The 21,219-nt window shown below is 45.4% G+C and overlaps 1 protein-coding gene across 1 annotated transcript in view; it reads left to right on the top strand.

Moving 5' to 3' along the window:
* Positions 1 to 1,951: 1,951 nt before the first annotated feature.
* The window catches only part of TOGARAM2 (TOG array regulator of axonemal microtubules 2), a 98,395-nt gene continuing 79,127 nt past the window's right edge, over positions 1,952 to 21,219 (top strand). The window contains 1 exon segment of the mRNA XM_044291322.1: positions 1,952 to 2,199. The gene's annotated coding sequence lies outside the window, so the exon portion shown is untranslated.

The following is a 21,219-nucleotide window of genomic DNA, read 5'->3' as shown; positions in this document are numbered from 1 at the left end:
GAAACAAAATGCATACTGAGTACATTCCGTTTTTTTTGCAGAACCATTGAAATGAATGGTTCCGTATACGGGGGCCAGTAAACGGGGGGGAAAAACGGTTGTGTGCAGGAGGCCTTACAGAGGTCGGCATTACAGACTGGCTGGTGACGTCCACCCTTTATAAGGATGGCATAAGTTCCATCACCATATGAGCCTGATCAAACAGTCTGTACTTACCGCTCTTCAAGGCCCTGACCTAACCAGCCTCAGGACATATGTGCCACCACAGCAGCAGTTTCGCTCATGTTGGCAGACCTGAAGTCATAGATGAATCAGAGGACACCCGGGCTTTATGCATCTATGATGGGAGGTCTGCAGGGGCCGGACCGCTGGCACCCTACAGTGGTCCACCACTTAAAGAGGTTGTCCAGGTTCAGAACAAAACCTGGACATACCCCATTTTCACCCCTCCTGTATCGTGCAGGGCACTAGGCGGAGGCTTCCATCTAGCAGTGTTCCCGGTGACGTCGCCAGCTCTGATGGGCGCGCTGTAGCGCTGCCCTAGCAGTTTTACAGGCTAGGGCAGTGCTAAAGCCCGGCCATTAGTGCCGGTGACATCACTGGGAACACTGCTAGATGGAAGCCTCTGCCTAGCTTTCCCCATGGAGAGCCCGGTATGTCACCGGACCGCCTAAAAAAGCCTTTTCTCTGCCCATAGAGCATCTGAGCATGAAATTCTCCGGATGCACATATTGCTCTGAACTCGGACAACCCCTTTAAGTATTACTGGTCTGGCCAGTGCTTTGTTAGCTAAACAGCGGACTCCAGACTGATACATTGTGGCAAACTAGCAGAGATGTGTGTAGCTGATGTTTGTTTGGACTGGATACAATTGTATCCACGTCTGGGCTGAGAGCAGGATCGGCTGTGTGCAGGGTTACTGCCTGTGAATGTAAGCAAAAGTGTCCGTATTCACTGACAACAAACACACTGAAAATTATGAACAATTGAACGAAGGGGAGATTTATCAAGGCCCGAACTTCAGAATTCAGGCTTTCAAAATATTTTATTAGAAGGTTGTGGAGCTTTTTGTTTATGCCAAGATTAAGCGTTATTTATGTAACACCAAAAACCAAACTAAAATCTCAACCTTTACCTACTCACTGATGGTTTCTCAAGGGTTAAAAAAAAAAGTTGCAAGTTGTACATTATATAGATAAAGTATTAGGCTACATGCACACGAACGTATTTTGTTTCTGTGTCCGTTCAGGTTTTTTTTTCCGGATAGGATGCGGACCCACAGTCTGCTGTCCGCATCAGTATGTCCGTTCCGTAGCCCCGCAAAAAAAAAATAGAACATGTCCTATTCTTGTCAGTTTTAGGCATTGTTACAATGGATCCGCAAAAAAAACGTATGGCATACAGATGTCATCCGTTTTTTTTTTGCGGATCTGTTATCGTTTGTTTTTTTTTTCGCAGATCCATTGTAGCAATGCCTATCCTTGTCCGCAAAATGGAGAAGAATAGGACAAGTTGTATTTTTTTTTGCGGGGCTACGAAACGGACATACGGTGTGCTGTCCGCATTTTTTGCTGACCCATTGAAATGGGTGGGTCTGCATCCTATCCGGCAAAAAAAAACGGAACGGACCAGTAAACAAAATACGTTCCTGTTCATGAGGCCTTATACTGACTTTTTCAAAAATTATTATACCCTTGTTCATTACACTCTGCACCCGTCCCCTCCGCTCTCTGTTTTCCCCCTGTTACCTGACTGGAATGTGAACAATATTAACTATTCACTGAGGATCAGATGCTTTAAATGCTGCTTGATTATCATTCCCATCCACCCGCAGTTTCCCAACAAAGACCCGAGGCCATGCGTTTACACAGCAGCCATTCAGTCTCTGGATTCTTGTGGAGAACTAGTTAATACTCAACTCATTCTTCATACTGTGCTACTGCAGGCCGAGGGGGGCCGTGAGATGATTTACAGCCACGGAAACGGTTGTCAGGGCCAACCACTAAATAACAGACCCCCTGACTCCTGATGGCCAAATCAGGGCAGTGATTATAACATATGAAGAATAGACGGCACTTGGGACAAGTTCATGAACACTGGACAAAGACGTGATCAGGTGCAGGAGACATTACTAGATCCAGGGGTGATGTGAGACCCCATAGCTGCTTCGAGTGGATGGTGTACAATGCTGGGACTGAGGTCAGTGCTCGCTGCAGAATCAAAGGGGCTTCATACACTTCTGTAGGTATTGGTAAAAGAGGCTCCGATTAATTGCTGCGTTTAACCATATTTTGGATTGAAAAAATGTATCAGATTCAATACAATGATATCAGATTATACTGGGTTGTCTCCAGGTAGAAAGTATTGTTTAAAATCTATAGAATTAAGAATTAATACTGCTCCTATGTACAAGAATATAACTACTATAATACTGTTCCTATGTACAAGAATATAACTACTATAATACTGGTCCTATGTACAAGAATATAACTACTATAATACTGCCTCCTATGTACAAGAATATTAATACTATAATACTGCCTCCTATGTACAAGAATATTAATACTATGATACTGCCTCCTATGTACAAGACTATAACTACTATAATACTGCTCCTATGTACAAGAATATAACTACTATAATACTGCCTCCTATGTACAAGAATATTAATACTATAATACTGCCTCCTATGTACAAGAATATAACTACTATAATACTGCCTCCTATGTACAAGAATATTAATACTATAATACTGCCTCCTATGTACAGGAATATAACTACTATAATACTGCTCCTCTGTACAAGACTATAACTACTATAATACTGCTCCTATGTACAAGAATATACTACCATAATACTGCCTTCTATATACAAGAATATAACTACTATAATACTGCTCCTATGTCCAAGAATATAACTACTATAATACTGCTCCTATGTACAAGACTATAACTACTATAATACTGCTCCTATGTACAAGAATATAACTACTATATACTGGTCCCTCTCCTCTGGAAGAATGATGCGGCCCCTTAGTTCGTGATGTGGACCGAGAAAATTGACCAATTATACCGATTTGAAGAGCTGGCCCACTGGGAAAATCACTCTAGAGCGGCATTTGTTAAAATATGGTCCCCCTGGAAGCAATACCGCAAGTTCTAGGCTTTGATATGATAGAATGCAAGATATCAGATTGACATCTAACTTACCCCCCCCCTTTCCTCCCCCAGTTCCATCCTTCCTTTCTCTTGTCGTACCCTCCCCACCAGATATCTGTATGCACAGGTTATTGGTGTTTTGAGTCATGTATACCACCATTTGAGATGTAGTGTGCTTGCTGATTAAGCATCTATCCAGCTGCGTCTGGTACACGAGATGTATGCCCTTTTACAAAACTTTGTGCCTTTCTCAAATAAAAAGAAATTTGACAAAGAATATAACTACTATAATACTGCCTCCTATGTACAAGAATATAACTACTATAATACTGCCTCCTATGTACAATAATATAATTACTATAATACTGCTCCTATGTACAAGAATATAATTACTATAATACTGCTCCTATGTACAAGACTATAACTACTATAATACTGCTCCTATGTACAGTAATATAACTACTATAATACTGCCTCCTATGTACAAGAATATAATTACTATAATACTGCTCCTATGTACAAGAATATAATTACTATAATACTGCTCTTATGTACAAGACTATAACTACTATAATACTGCTCCTATGTACAGTAATATAACTACTATAATACTGCCTCCTATGTACAAGAATATAACTACTATAATACTGCCCCCTATGTACAAGAATATAACTACTATAATACTGCCTCCTATGTACAAGAATATAACTACTATAATACTGCTCCTATGTACAAGACTATAACTACTATAATACTGCTCCTATGTACAGGAATATAACTACTATAATACTGTCTCCTATGTACAAGAATATAACTACTATAATACTGCCTCCTATGTACAAGAATATAACTACTATAATACTGCCTCTTATGTACAAGAATATAATTACTATAATACTGCTCCTATGTACAAGAATATAACTACTATAATACTGCTCCTATGTACAGGAATATAACTACTATAATACTGCTCCTATGTACAAGAATATAACTACTATAATACTGCCTCCTATGTACAAGAATATAATTACTATAATACTGCTCCTATGTACAGGAAAATAACTACTATAATACTGCTCCTATGTACAAGAATATAACTACTATAATACTGCCTCCTATGTACAATAATATAATTACTATAATACTGCTCCTATGTACAAGAATATAATTACTATAATACTGCTCCTATGTACAAGACTATAACTACTATAATACTGCTCCTATGTACAAGAATATAATTACTATAATACTGCTCCTATGTACAAGAATATAATTACTATAATACTGCTCTTATGTACAAGACTATAACTACTATAATACCGCCTCCTATGTACAGGAATATAACTACTATAATACTGCTCCTATGTACAGTAATACAACTACTATAATACTGCTCCTATGTACAAGAATATAACTACTATAATACTGCTCCTATGTACAAGAATATAACTACTATAATACTGCTCCCTATGTACAACAATATAATTACTATAATACTGCATCCTATGTACAAGAATATAACTACTATAATACTGCTCCTATGTACAAGAATATAACTACTATAATACTGCCTCCTATGTAAAAGGATATAACTACTATAATACTGCTCCTATGTACAAGAATATAACTACTATAATACTGCTCCTATGTACAAGAATATAACTACTATAATACTGCCTCCTATGTACAAGAATATAACTACTATAATACTGCTCCTATGTACAAGAATATAACTACTATAATACTACCTCCTATGTACAATAATATAACTACTATAATACTGCTCCTATGTACAAGAATATAACTACTATAATACTGCTCCTATGTACAAGAATACAACTACTATAATACTGCTCCTATGTACAAGGATATAACTACTATAATACTGCTCCTATGTACAAGACTATAACTACTATAATACTGCCTCCTATGTACAAGAATATAACTACTATAATACTGCTCCTATGTACAATAATATAACTACTATAATACTGCTCCTATGTACAAGAATATAACTACTATAATACTGCTCCTATGTACAAGAATATAACTACTATAATACAGCTCCTATGTACAAGAATATAACTACTATAATACTGCTCCTATGTACAAGAATATAACTACTATAATACTGCTCCTATGTACAAGAATATAACTACTATAATACTGCTCCTATGTACAAGAATATAACTACTATAATACTGCCTCCTATGTACAAGAATATAACTACTATAATACAGCTCCTATGTACAAGAATATAACTACTATAATACTGCCTCCTATGTACAAGAATATAACTACTATAATACTGCTCCTATGTACAAGAATATAACTACTATAATACTGCTCCTATGTACAAGACTATAACTACTATAATACTGCTCCTATGTACAAGAATATAACTACTATAATACTGCCTCCTATGTACAAGAATATAACTACTATAATACTGCCTCCTATGTACAAGAATATAACTACTATAATACTGCCTCCTATGTACAAGAATATAACTACTATAATACTGCTCCTATGTACAAGAATATAACTACTATAATACTGCTCCCTATGTACAACAATATAATTACTATAATACTGCATCCTATGTACAAGAATATAACTACTATAATACTGCTCCTATGTACAAGAATATAACTACTATAATACTGCCCCTATGTACAAGAATATAACTACTATAATACTGCCTCCTAGCTGTGAGGACGTGTGTAGGTGGTTCTCCTCATGTCTGGAGCTAGCCCAGGGAAGGGCCTCCCTGGGCGGGGAACTTCCCCAAGCAAGGCCCAGGCTTCCAGGCCTCCACTGGGAGGGAACTCCCAGGCTCTTTCCAGTATGGATACAAGTCCAAAAGTGAATCCTGTGACAAGAAATGACCAGAATGGAGGAAACACCAGTGCATTAAGTGCAAGTAAGAAAGATGGAGCAACAGTTGTGGTTCCAGAAAGAAAGAAGGATTCAGCCGCAGTGAGTACAGCTAAGAGATGTGATGTGAAGCAGACCTCCAGCCCAGGCCTGCAGCGTCCAGTGCAGTATAGTGATCCCCAAAAGGTATCTTCTGTGAGTGTAAATCCCAACCTGCAGGCTGCACAGGAGGTGAGACAGGGCGCAGCACATGCGTCAGGTGTGCAGCTCACCCCTCCAGCACACAGGCAGCGGAGGACATCTCTGGAGAGGCTGACATTACAGCAGAACCTGCAGCAGTGTGAGGTGGTGACCATGGCACGCTTAGGCCGCACCAGGTCTCAGTCTGGAGGTAGCAGCAGCAAAAATGCTGAAAGATCTATGGATGTGGCACAAGAGAGATCTGCAGAGAAATCTGATGGAGGCTCCAGATCTGCTGAGTTCAAACAGCCTGAGAAGCTGCCCAAGACTGGATCCCAAACGAGAGAGACCCGTGCACCTGAGCTGCAGCTAGCAGAGGAGATCCCTGACCTGGTGAGGAACATGGAGGAGCTGAAGGGACACAAACAAATGCTGCAAATGGAGATTGACTGTGTATACAAGCTGAAGACTGCAAATCCAAACTGTGCAGCCGTGTACGACCGTAAGCTACACGCACTCAGCTTGGAACTTGGTGACCTGGTGAAGCAGATGGACATTGTACTGGACAGGATGGGACCACTTGCTGAGTCCTATAGGAACCAGGATCGTTTTGCCAGCCAAGGCCTGAACCTTGAATCTGGATTTTCTCCTGCTGAACTGGATTCCAGTGTTACCCCTGAGGAGGCCCAGCAAGCGACAAGACCTCTGCTGCAAGCCGCAAGGTTTTCCTTTCAAAAAGGAGAGATTTATAAACAGGACAGTTTGCAACAGCGGCCACAAGGATCTGCAGCTATCCCTGAGGAGACACATGGACCTCGGACACCAGCACTACAAGTCCCAGGAGGCACAGTGCAGCAGGACAATGGACATGCATCCGTACATCCAGGTGATGGGGTGGCAGAGCAGATCTCTACTGCTGGGGCGGAGACTGGGGGTGATGGTGGACATGTACCTGAGGGGTCAGTGTCTGGGGGGAATGTACAGTCTGTATGGGAGATATCTGATGATGGCATAGAGGTGGACGGGCTGGAGGAATCTCCACAGAGTAATGAGGGCGATTTTCCACCTTTACCCTCGAGCACAGAAGGTGTGAGTAACCCCCCTAGTGCAGACACCCCCCCAATAAGTCAGGGCCCTGAACCCCGCCAGGTCCCCCCCAGTAATGCCTGGAGCCGTGGTGCTCCATCTTTGTCCTCCGGGGCTCACTATACAGGTCAGGCCTTTAAAAGGAGGAATGTAGTGAGGTTTAAACATCGAGGTGCCAAAGAAGACCTCCCAGATCGGAGGCTTGTGGTCCGAGAACTCCTGTGTCGCCAGATGGGGTTTGTGCCAGCGGACATCTTGGCAGTTATTAATCTACCAGATAGACAGGGCTATGACATCAGCTTTAAGGTCATGTCTAATCTGGATAGATTTTGGGCTAATTTCCCTAGGTTCAGGGACACTGACGATTGGAGTAAATTTATTTTTATTCCAATATCCAAGCCAGATACCGTCACTGTTAATATCCTCTTCTGGAATGAAGCCGTCCCTCCCCAGGACATTGTTGTGTGGCTCAGGAGGCACTGTGACATGGTCTCTGATCTCACCAAGAACCGAGATGATGATGGTATCTGGACTGGAGGGTGGAAGGTCTTGGTGAAGCTGCGCCAGCATAATAATGTCACGTGGCATCTACCAAACTCCTTCTTCATTGGGAGAGAGAAAGGCGTCTGCTTCTACCCAGGTCAGCCCAGGAAGTGTTTTAAATGTGGCAGAGCCGGTCATGTCGCGAGTGTGTGCACTGTGGTCAAGTGCAATCTGTGCAGTGAGGTCGGCCACATAAGTGCAAACTGTCAGAACATCAGATGTAATCTATGTGGTGCGATGGGTCACCCTCACAGAGATTGCCCGGACGCATGGCACAATGTCTGTAAGGAGCTTCCTGATGAGGAATTGTTAGAGGCAGATGCTGTAGAGGAGGAGGCCTTAATGTCAGGGTCCATTCTGACCACACAAGAAGTCCAGCAGGGATCAGGTACTGCAGCTCCAGAACATGAGGTCCCAGATACTGCACAGGGGAGTATGGAGGTTGTCCCTGAGGGCCAGCAACAGTCAGAGGTAGCCTCTTCTTCATCGCCAGCAGTATTTGAGGAAAGTAAGAGCAACAAGAGGAGGAAAAAAGACAAGTCCTCCCGTAAGGCTGAGGGTGAGTACAGCATGGCCGAGAGTGTCAGGAAGAAAGTCCATAAGGGGTCAGAGGTTATGGCCATATCCAACAGGTATGAAGTACTGTCAGAATCTGAGGGAGATTATGAGAGAGAACTGAAGAAAATAGATGATGAATGTGAAGGGGACACTGAGGATCCCCCGACCAAAAGGAAACCCTATGCTGTAGAGTCCCAGGTAGAATCGGACATGGAGACAGGTGGTAAGCAGGGCAACTCCGACCTATGATGATGGGTATTACCTCGCTGCTCTTTCTTTTGTGTTGTGTAATGATGGCCGGGTTCTCTTTAAAAGTGCTTTCCAGCAATGTCAATAGTATTAAAGTAAGAAAGACAAGGCACATAGTGTATGACCACCTGGGATCTATTGATGCAGATGTCATCTTCTTACAGGAGACGCGTCTGACCACATCTGGACTTCTACGTGAGGCTGAGGGGGAATGGAGGTCGGGTCCTTCTTTCTGGTCACTGGCTGTGGAGCCTTATGCCGGGGTTGCTATATTGTTCACCACCAATGATGTGACTATACATAGACTGACAGAAGTTATTATGGGTCGATGTCTGGTCCTGGAGGTCACAATCCATGGTAGACGACTCCGGCTCATTAATATCTATGGTCCACAGTCAGTGGCGGAAAGAGTCCAGTTATTTAACGAGGTTAAGCCGTATCTTTTTACCTCTGTCCCAGTGGTGTTGGCTGGAGATTTCAATGTCATTAGGACATCGGGTGACAGATCCTCTGGCCGAGCAGTGACCAGGGACTCCAAGGTCCTAAATAGCATGATCCAGCAGGCAGGCCTCAGCGATGTGTTCACACAGGGTGGTAGGAAGCCAAAATTTACATACTCCTGTGCTGACAGAAGAAGTCGCATTGATATGGCTTTTGTGAACCCTACAGAAGTGGTTAGTGGGATGTGTGAGAAAATTGTCCCTTTCTCTGATCACTTGGCCTTGTCTTTCTGTTTGGGATCCATGAAGCGTCCAGATGTTGGTAGAGGGCTATGGAGACTTAACTCCAGTCTCCTGGAGGATCCTTATGCCCAGGATTGTGTCCACTTTCTTTTTCAGCAACAACTAGAGAGAGTGGACTTTTATGATAGCATGGCTGACTGGTGGGAGGACGTCAAGGAGGAGATCAGATCCCTCTTGAGGAGACTGTCATTTAAGAAGGGGAAGAGTAAGTACAGCCAGTATCTCAAGCTGCGGAAAGAATTGGAGTCACTGTATTCGGCAGATGGGGGGGACCAACAAAAGATAAACCGACTGAAATCTGAGATAAGGCAGTATCAGTACAGCAGGTACACCTCCCTGGTTCTGGAACGTGATTATGGTTCCTTAGGGTCACCTGATCCCTTTGAGAACTGCCGGGAGCGTGTAGTAAACAAGGTGGTCACAGGTCTCACTGACTCCCAGGGTGTTTTGCAGGAATCTCGGGAGGGTATCCTGGGGGTGGTGAGATCTTACTATACTGACTTATTTCAGAAGAAGGTTTTGGATAAAGAGAAGATGACACAATTCTTGGAGGCAACTCCAGGCCCTGATACTCATGATTTGGACTTCTCTCCTTTAACAGCAGAATTAACGGTGGAGGAGGTTAAAGTGGCCATTGATAAATTACATCTAAAGAAGGCACCAGGTCCGGACGGTATTACCGCAGAATTCTATAAGAAATTCAGAGACCACTTGGCTCCAATCCTCGTGGACGTGTATAAAAATTGTCTAGAAAATCACCTGATGCCTCCGTCCATGAGGGTGTCATCGCTAATTCTGCTTTCTAAAGGTAAGGAGCCTAGCGACATCAAGAACTGGAGGCCGATTGCCCTCTTGAATGTCGACAGGAAAATTCTGGCAAAAATCCTTTTCTCTAGATTAGTCTGTTTGTCCCGGGCACTGTTGGCAGGCTGTCAGTTCGGCACAGTGAAAGGGCGGAACATCTCTGGAGCAGTCATCTCGATAAGGGAGATGTTTGAGAGATGTAAAGCTCTGAGGTGTGGGAGATATGTTGTTGGTCTTGACCAGGCTAAAGCCTTCGACAGAGTAGACCACGAGTATCTATGGGCCACTTTGTCAAAGTACGGTATTCCGGGACAATTCATTGATTGGCTGAAAACCTTGTACAGAGAGGCAGAGAGCTTTCCTCTGGTCAATGGTTGGCAGGGTGGCACGTTCAGGGTTGCGGCAGGGGTGAGACAGGGTTGCCCGTTGAGTCCACTGCTGTATGTGTTTGCCTTAGACCCGTTCCTGAGGTCGCTGCAGGAGTGTGATTTTCAGGGGGTGCCGGTCCCCCACTGCTTGCCTCTGAGTGTTGTTGCCTACGCGGATGATGTGACTGTGGTGATATCTGAGCCTCGTGAGGTGCAGATGTTGTCGGCAGCCATCAGAAGCTACTCGGAGGCCTCAGGGTCTCTGGTCAACCTTGAGAAGAGTCAAGCTTTCTGGACACTGGATTCTGATCCAGACTTTGATCTGCCACAATTTGCGAATGCCTCCACCTATATTAAGATCTTAGGGGTTAAATTTGGGAGGGACGATAACGGCAGGATAAATTGGGAGGAGAAGTTGGAAACCGGAAATGCAAAGGTTCAGCGATGGAAGAACTGGAGGCTGATCTATAGAGAAAGGGTTAAAATGCTGAAGACTTACCTGGTCCCTGTCTTCTTGTATATCTCTGTCGTTTTTCCTTTGCCAGAATCTTTCTCGGCTAGGCTCTTTAGCCTGTTCTTCCAGCTTCTTTGGGGGAACAGGTTAAACCCAGTAAAAAGAGGGATCACCTACCTGCAGAGGAGAGAGGGTGGGCTGGATATGTTAAATCCAAGGGTGTTCTTTGACTCCTTGTTCCTAAAAGTTAATTTTGGTAGCCTGGACTCAGAGAACAGCTCCCTGTGGGTGAACAGTGTCAGGGACTGGATATTGCCTTTTGCAGAGTCTTGGGTGCGAGGCGGCAGTCTCAAGAGGGGTCGGTTGACTCGTGGCTTCCTCCCCCAGTACCTGAACTATGGTCTCCGATGCTTGAGAAACTGGCGGATTGATAAAGGGTGCATTGAGAGTAAGACCAGGAAAGAGCTGTACCTGACCATATGTAGGACTTTCTTTTATATACAGCCTGCATTAAAAGACTGTACAACCGTAACCTTAAAAGAAAGTCTGAGGTTTCTTAATGGAGTCAGGCTCCCTGCAAAATTTTTTGACATTGCCTGGCTGTCCTTGCATGGGAAGCTTTATGTTAAGGGGAATCTAAAACATCTGAGTGTCTCAGAGCGTAAGTGTCCCTTAGGATGTCAACAGGAGGAGACAATGGCACATTTTATATCTGAGTGCGAGGAGGGGCAGAAAATATGGCAGGAGGTATCCTCTAGGTTAAAGATCCCTAGACTGCGGCGTCTTACATACCCAGACATCATCTATGGGGTACCAGCCAGTATACCTGACATTGACCGGGGGACCATGTACCTGATTATTACAGTCATTAAATACTACCACTGGCATACTAGAACGAAAGTGTCCGTACATAGCGAGCCGTTCCATCACAGGCAAGCGGTGACCCTGGTCCTGTCAGAGCTGAGGTGGATAAAGTACTTAGAATGTAGGAAAAGGAGAGAAACAGGGTGTTATGGAGGAAGGTACATATGGTGGATGTGGACTGATCTTCATAATGGAATTGTGTTTATTACTGATTTATTTACTATATTTTCCTTTAACAGCAATGGACTATTGTTAAGTTAAAGTTATCATCATTATTATTATTTATACTGTTGGATATGTATGATTTCTGGTAAATGACCATTGTTTCTGTTCATTCAGATTGAATGTATTGTTATGTTTGTTTATACTAATAAAAATTGCCTCCTATGTACAAGAATATAACTACTATAATACTGCTCCTATGTACAAGAATATAACTACTATAATACTGCTCCTATGTACATGAATATAACTACTATAATACTGCCTCCTATGTACAAGAATATACCTACTATAATACTGCCTCCTATGTACAAGACTATATCTACTATAATACTGCTCCTATGTACAAGAATATAACTACTATAATACTGCCTCCTATGTACAAGAATATAACTACTATAATACTGCCTCCTATGTACAAGAATATAACTACTATAATACTGCTCCTATGTACAAGAATACAACTACTATAATACTGCTCCTATGTACAAGGATATAACTACTATAATACTGCTCCTATGTACAAGACTATAACTACTATAATACTGCCTCCTATGTACAAGAATATAACTACTAGAATACTGCTCCTATGTACAAGAATATAGCTACTATAATACTGCTCCCTATGTACAAGAATATAACTACTATAATACTGCCTCCTATGTACAAGAATATAACTACTATAATACTGCCTCCTATGTACAAGAATATAACTACTATAATACTGCTCCTATGTACAAGAATATAACTACTATAATACTGCTCCCTATGTACAACAATATAATTACTATAATACTGCATCCTATGTACAAGAATATAACTACTATAATACTGCCCCTATGTACAAGAATATAACTACTATAATACTGCCCCTATGTACAAGAATATAACTACTATAATACTGCCTCCTATGTACAAGAATATAACTACTATAATACTGCCCCTATGTACAAGAATATAACTACTATAATACTGCCTCCTATATACAAGAATATAACTACTATAATACTGCCTCCTATGTAAAAGAATATAACTACTATAATACTGCTCCCTATGTACAAGAATATAACTACTATAATACTGCTCCTATGTACAAGAATATAACTACTATAATACTGCTCCTATGTACAAGAATATAACTACTATAATACTGATCCTATGTATAAGTATATAACTACTATAATACTGCTCCTATGTACAAGAATATAACTACTATAATACTGCTCCTATGCACAGAATCATAGTGACAGCTTTATGTCAGTATGGTCCTGTAGCAGTAAGGTCGTGCAGAGACACGTAGCATTATAAGGCTACATGCACACGAACGTTTGTTTCCGTTCCATTTTTTTTGCGGATAGGATGCGTACCCACTTATTTAAATGGGTCCGCAAACAATGTGGACAGCACACCGCAAAACACATATGGTCATGTGCATGTAGCCTAAATCAGTATAATGCCCTGGGCTCCTGCAAGACGAGCAGTGTGCCGAACGGAGGATGCTGCTCACTCATGGATCGTGGTTCCCCCACTGGACACGCTTGTGTCCTATATAGACTCCCTCTCTGATGTTTTACACAGTTGCTGGTAATTGACTTTGTTCTTCTACAAGTTATTTGCATAAAACTTTGTTCTAACTGTACAGAGCTCCTGCTCCTTACAGTGTTAGAATGTATTGGCATCGATGAGCCAAAGTTATTGCTTCGCGAAGTCTTCATAAATAAATTTCTACTGTAAAAAAAACCATTTCCCGAGCTTGGGTACAGTATGAGAACAAAGTGTTACGCGAATCGACTTTGGATGTTTCGTCCGAAGTTGATTTGCTTATCCCTAATTGCTGTGTTTGACAAGACATCGATCAACAAGTATCACCGATCCATTGTCCAAGGAATGATTTGTCTTCTGGAGATGACTGGTTCTGTGATGAGAAACCTAATACCACTTATGTGCTGACCTGTCACATGGGTAGCACATTGCCAGGCTGGTATAACCTGGGTATCTCCTGTATATAATTATATATGTACAGCTGGTATAACCTGGGCATCTCCTGTATATAATTATATATGTACAGCTGGTATAACCTGGGCATCTCCTGTATATAATTATATATGTACAGCTGGTATAACCTGGGCATCTCCTGTATATAGTGATATATGTACAGCTGGTATAAGTTATACATCTTCTTGTATATAGTGATATGGACCATGCTGGTATAACCTGGGCATCTCCTGTATAGAATTATATATGTACAGCTGGTATAAGTTATACATCTTCTTGTATATAGTGATATGGACCATGCTGGTATAACCTGGGCATCTCCTGTATATAATTATACATGTACAGCTGGTATAACCTGGGCATCTCCTGTATATAATTATATATGTACAGCTGGTATAAGTTATACATCTTCTTGTATATAATTATATATGTACAGCTGGTATAACCTGGGTATCTCCTGTATGTAATTATATATGTGCAGCTGGTATAAGTTTTACAGCAAGACACGGAGGCTCCTATTGCTATCTCCTTCTTTACTGTCCACCAATAGCAGCAAAGAAAAAATTTACATCACATAACGTAACCATAGTAACATCACCCTCCCCTCACAGTCCATATAACAGACGGCTCCTCCTATAGATCCTCCTCTTTCTTTGCTGCTGCCACCAAGATAAGTACTCATTTTGGCAGCTCCTGTGTCTGTAGTTTGCATTGTGTTTATATGGCTTTAGATTGCTTTGTATTGCTTCTTATTTGTCATTTGCTTATATTACTGGCTTCTGTCAGCAGATATCATGCTGCTCATGGCTTGGGACTAGTTCCCTGCTCCCATTGCGGTTGCTGTTTTATTTTCCTCACATTTTGGGTCCGTTTTCCCTCCCCATAGGTTCCGCTTTGAGCGGTTTCACTGTGCGCCATTATAATATTCTATTGCAGGTTCCGTCTTACCCACATTGGCGCGGCGTTTTCCCGCGCTCTCCTCTGTCTCTGCCTATGGCCGCGTGATCTCGCGAGATCCCGGCGGCCATTTTGGTACTCCTTTGGCCGTCTCCCGCTTGTTCTCGCGGGATTTCGGCGGCCATTTTAGTTTTTTCTTGCGATACTCCTGCCGGGTCTCGCGCGACCTCGGCGGCACTTCCTGTTTCTCCGCATCCGTCCTGCGATCCAGTCGCTTGCTCCGGCGCTCCGCTACATTGGGTGACTAACCCTGTTTTCTTCCCTGCGCTGCTTGCCCTGCGATTTAGTTTGTCAGACTTATCCTTTATCCCCACTTTAGCTCAGTGTAGCCAGTATCCCCTATCAGTTATATATATAGGGATAGCTTCGTTTTGCCCATTATGCCTCTATCTGATCCAGCCCCTGAGGCCTCTGCACCTTCACCCCCTGAGAGGGATGCCCTTAATGAGGTTGACACACAGGCAGTAGCGCTGCAGCGCTCTGTCTCGGCCGCTATCACTGCTGCAATGGACTCTATGTCCTCTGTGCTGTCGCAGACTATTGCACAGGCACTGGCTAGCCGCCCGGTTTCATGGTCTGCGCAGCCTGCGGCCCCCACTGCCCAGCTACCTCCATCTGTGGATATTCCTGTATCACAGGTACAATTGACTGGTGCGCCTCCGGCCACCCTTGAACACGCGCATAGATCGCGTAAGAGAGCCTTTCCGCGCCAGGCAGAACGGGCGCGGCCTTGGAAAAGCGCTAGAGCGCAACAAGTAAGCGATTCTGACGCTGAGATCGGGTCAGATGAGGAGGCTTTTGCTGAGGCTAGTGCTGATTCTAGCACGAAACGCAGTCGGGTCCCAGTGCCCCGAACTGCCCCACTCCTTCAACTTCTCAAGTGAAGGATTCCTCTGCTTCGGTTGCTCCGGCTTCTTCCCTGATTGACTCTTTGGGAGAGCCCGTGTTTGACCCTAACGCCCTCCACCATCCCAGATCGGCGGAGTGGCTGCCGACAGACCATGTTGGCAAATACCTGGAGCACTGGGTCCGCCGCCCCCTTAGCAAGGAGGCGCGCAATAAGATGAAGGCTGAATGCCCTAGGCCCATTGTACCTAATAAGGTATGTGACACCCCTGTGGTGGATCCTAAGGTCTCACAATTTCTCGCCAAGTCCGGCTGGAATCCCCGTAAGGGGTTAGACTCAGCTCTGCGTAGCTGTCAGGACAAGCTCCTGGATGTGTTTGGTCCTCTGACCAAATTGTTTGAGATGGCTGAGAATGCCAGGTCAGATGGGTCCCCTATTGACCCTGAGGAAATGAGTGGCTGGATCCAACGAGCGATCTGCATCGCTGGCAACGCCAATTCCTCTCTAGCAATTGAGAGAAGAAAGGCAATTCTATTTAAAATAGACCCGAAACTGGCCAACCTGGCCCTGACTGAATCAGGCGCAGATGCTCAGGGTCATCTTTTTGGCGACTCCTTTATTAAGGATTTGAGTCGGTTCGTGGGAGCATTCACTGCCCTAGATAAGGCCCAATCTTCCATTAGGAGAGTATTCCAGGGACGGGTCTCCACCAGGGCCGGCAGTGCTAGGGGCCGTCTGTCCGGCCGTTCCAATTTTCAACCCCGCAACGCGGGCAGAGGCTCCTTTCATCAACGCCCCGCCTTCCAGGAACAGAGATTTCCATCCCCTTTCTTCCCTGCCAGAGGTGGACAATGGCGTGGCAGATCTTACAGAGGGAATCAGTCTTCACGACGTCCTTTCGGTAAGTCCTCCCCCGAGGGGGGTTTCTTTGGATCATTGCATAGGGGGCAGACTCCGTCGTTTTTCCCCTGCTTGGGCGGCGATAACATCCGACCCTTGGGTTTTGTCCACTATAGAAGGCTTCCACGTGGAACTCGTGGGTTCGCCGGACCAGATTCCATCCCCTCCCACCTCCCTGCTGTCTCGCCCCGACGCCGCGCTGGTGGACCTAGAACTCACCTCCCTCTACCACAAGCGGGCGATCGAGAGGGCACCGCCACACACGACAGGGGTCGTCAGCTGTATCTTTCTGGTCCAGAAAAAAGGGGGTCAGATGCGCCCGGTTATCAATTTGCGGGCTCTGAATGCGATTGTCCGCTATTGCCACTTCAAGATGGAGGGCATCCATCTACTCCGAGATCTCCTTATGCCGGGCGATTGGTTTGTGAAACTGGACCTCAAGGACGCTTACTTGACAGTCCCGGTGTCCGCCCCTTCCAGGGACCTGCTGCGTTTCGTGTGGAAGGGAGAGATCTGGCGTTTCTCGTGCCTCCCTTTCGGCCTTTCCTCAGCGCCATGGTGTTTCACCAAGCTGATGCGTCCGGTTGTGGCCTGGCTCCGCAGTCGTGGGGTCCGCCTCATCATATACCTGGACGACATTCTTATCATGCATCAGTCGGCCCAGACTCTGTTAATACATCTTCGCTGGACGACGGACCTTCTAGCCCGTCTCGGTTTTCTCGTAAACCACGAGAAGTCGTGCTTGGTACCATCGCAGAGGATGGAATTTTTGGGTTTCACCGTGGATTCGATGTCGGAATCCTTCTCTCTACCCACGTCGAAGCTGCGTTCCATACGCAAGGAACTCAGACATGCCCTGTCTCTGCCTCTGGTGTCCCTACGCCATCTGGCCAGAATCATCGGTCTCCTCGCCTCTTCTATCCAAGCGGTGTTTCCAGCCCCTTTGCACTACAGGGCCCTTCAGCGCTTGAAAATAGCACATCTCCGCTCTGGCGCTGCGTTCGCAGACACTCTGACCCTGGACCCGGAATCTCGGGAAGAGATCACTTGGTGGATCGACAACCTGGAAGCCTGGAACGGCAGGGCAATATTCGGTTTACAACCCGATTTCACTGTCGAGTCGGACGCCAGTCTTCACGGCTGGGGTGCCCACTGCAACGGGCTCTCCACGGGCGGCCGGTGGTCCACGGAAGAGGCGCGTCTTCATATCAACGCGTTGGAACTTCTTGCCGGTTCCTTTGCCATTCGGAGTTTCACCAACGGGATGGCTCGGGCGTGCATTCGTCTCCGGATGGACAATGTGTCTGCAGTGCGATACATCAACCGGTTGGGAGGTACGCGCTCGGCTACCTTGGCTCGGTTGGCGAAAGATTTCTGGTCTTTTTGTCTCTCCAGGGAGGTCATGGTTCAGGCGGAATATCTCCCGGGACTCCACAACAGTCGGGCGGATTGGGGCTCCCGCTACCTTACGGACAGCAGCGATTGGATGCTGGCTCCGGAGATTTTTTCCGAGTTATCCAGGAATTGGGGTCCTTTTGCTATAGACCTATTTGCCTCACGTCTCAACACCCAACTTCCGCGATTTTTCAGCTGGCGTCCGGATCCGGCAGCGGAGGCGGTGGACGCGTTCCTTCAACCGTGGTCCGGTCCGCTGATGTATGCATTCCCGCCTTTTGCTATGATCCCGAGGATGATGTTACATGTTCGTCAGCTGGCCGAGTTGGTGGTGGTGGTCCCTTTCTGGGGGACTCAGGCGTGGTTCCCGTCGCTGCTGGGTCTCCTGATAGATGTGCCTTTTCTCCTCCCGTTTCGGATGGATCTCCTCCAGGACCCTCGAGGATTACACCACCCGCTCCTGTCGGACGGATCTCTACGGCTGCTCGCGTGCCGGATCTCAGGACACCTGGAGAAGTCGGCGATATTTCGGAGGCGACTAGACGCCTTTTGGACAACGCATGGGCTCCCGGCACCAGAAAATCTTATCGGGCAGCCTGGCGATCTTGGTCTGGTTGGTGCGTGGAACGGGACTTGGATCCCGTTTCGGCCCCTGTGACTCAGCTTTTGGATTTTCTTACCTCCCTCTTCGAAGCGGGTAAGGCTTATCGGACGATTAATTTGTTCAGGTCCGCTATTTCATCTTCTCATCAGGGTTTTGATGGTGTCCCTGCGGGACAGCACCCTTCCGTATGTCGTTTGCTTCGCGGTTCCCGCATGTCTCGTCCTCCCCGGCCTCGCTTTACCACGACTTGGGATGTGTCTTTAGTCTTGTCTTTTTTGTCCAACTGGCCCGGTAACCCGGATCTCACGGTGCGGCAGTTGTCGGCCAAGTTATTGGTTCTTTTTTGCCTTATTTCCTGCAAGCGGGTCTCAGATGTTCGAGCGCTTGATCACGACGCCAGGTCCTTTACTCCGGAGGGGGTCACCTTCAATATTTCCAGACGTACGAAGACCAACATTAGGTCGGTGTCTTATCCGTCTTTCCCTTCTTCGCCGGCTCTTTGCCCGGTGGCTTGTTTGAGGGAGTATGAGTCCCGGACGCGTGCTTACCGGTCGTCTTCGGTTCCTCAGCTTTTCTTGTCCATTCGGCATCCGTTTGGTCCTGTGTCCAGCCCTACTTTGGCGCGCTGGATGAAGTGGGTTATGTCGTTAGCAGGAATTGATACTTCCATATTTACTGCTCATTCCGCTAGAGGCGCATCGGCTACCGCTTTGGCTGTTTCGGGTGCTCGATTGGAGGATATCCTACGTCTGGCGGACTGGTCTTCGGCGTCAACATTCAGGGAGTATTATTTTAGACCGCCTCCACATTTGTTTTCTGCTGTTATTGCTCAACTTTAAACTTAGCAATAGGAGCCTCCGTGTCTTGCTGTAAAACTAGGTGATTTTCCTAGTCTATGACGGAAAGTCATGGTTTTATTAAAGACACGGAGGCGAGTATTGCCCGCCCTGGGTTTCCCTCCCTTACGATGTATTTTTTGCGGTTTTCAGTCTGATTTGCATGATGTGTCGGCTATGTCGACTTAAGATGTTTATTCTGGCAGGATCGCGTTGGACTTGCGATGTTTTGTTCTGCCCATTACTTAACCTGTTTATTACTTTCAGGAGGAAGTTGATTCGCTTCGGGTCTCCGTTGCCCTGTTCCAGTTATAGCCATGTTGGCTTTCGTTGAAAAGAAGATCCGGTGATCCGAGTTGCTGGGTTTCGTTGGGATGTTCCGGTGGTTCCGTGCTGGTCGTTTCCCGTTTCCAGGTTCCGGTTTCGTGTTCGGTGGTTCCGGTCATGGTGTCAGGCTCGTAAAGAAAGAGGAGGATTGAGAGGAGGAGCCGTCTGTTATATGGACTGTGAGGGGAGGGTGATGTTACTATGGTTACGTTATGTGATGTAAATTTTTTCTTTGCTGCTATTGGTGGACAGTAAAGAAGGAGATAGCAATACTCGCCTCCGTGTCTTTAATAAAACCATGACTTTCCGTCATAGACTAGGAAAATCACCTAGTTATACACCTTCGTGTATGTAGTGGATATAGTATTACTTGATGGGTTGCAGTATACTGTACATGGTGAACACTCTGAGACTTGCTATGATTTATGCTGATTCCGGGTAATTTACATCCTTGTCCCTTATATCTGTGTAATGGCTCATTAATAACACTTTCAGTGCTGGCAGCTGATTGTTCTGCAGGACGACATCTATGATTTGTTTATCGTCTGTCCACAGATCATTAGTTCTTTATTAAATACAATTTAGTGCCTGTCAATCAATGGTGTAAGGAGGCCGGCGTGTCCTCTGCGGAGGGTGCACAATATCACAAACAGGAATTAACCCTCACAGTTGATACTGAATAATTTTAACGACTCCTGGGGTATGGGGTACTGCTGTGACTACAGGGGATATGAGGAGAGGTTGTGACTATTGGGGTCGGGAGCAGGGGCGTATCTATCGCGAGGCAAACAAGGCATTTGCCTAGGGTGGCACTTGCCAATGGGGCGGCAAAATGCCTTGTTTGCCCCTTGTCCCATCAGACGCCTCCGGTATATTCAGAAGATCCGATGGTATATTCTAACCCCCAGGCGTTCCCATGGTGACGGGGACGCTTGCCTGGGGGTTATAATATACCATCGGATCTGAGTTTTCACGCTCTCAGTGAGAGCGTGAAAACACAAATCCGATGGTATATTCTAACCCCCAGGCGTTCCCATGGTGACAGGGACGCTTGCCTGGGGGTTAGAATATACAGGGCCCCGCCGCTCACAGGAAAACATTTAAAAACAAATCAGTAACCTAAACTTTATTCATTAGTGATGTCTTACTGTATACCTTACTCTGTCTTTCAGCTCCGGTAACAGCAGGCAGTGCGGGCGGGCGGCGCTCACTCACTGACGTCACGCGCCTGCGCCGCCTAGTGGGAGGAGCA

The sequence above is a fragment of the Bufo gargarizans genome, chromosome 4 (genome assembly GCF_014858855.1).
Source record: "Bufo gargarizans isolate SCDJY-AF-19 chromosome 4, ASM1485885v1, whole genome shotgun sequence".
Taxonomy (NCBI): domain Eukaryota; kingdom Metazoa; phylum Chordata; class Amphibia; order Anura; family Bufonidae; genus Bufo; species Bufo gargarizans.
The sequence above is the reverse complement of the archived record's forward strand: the minus strand, read 5'-3'. Positions and strand labels throughout refer to the sequence as shown.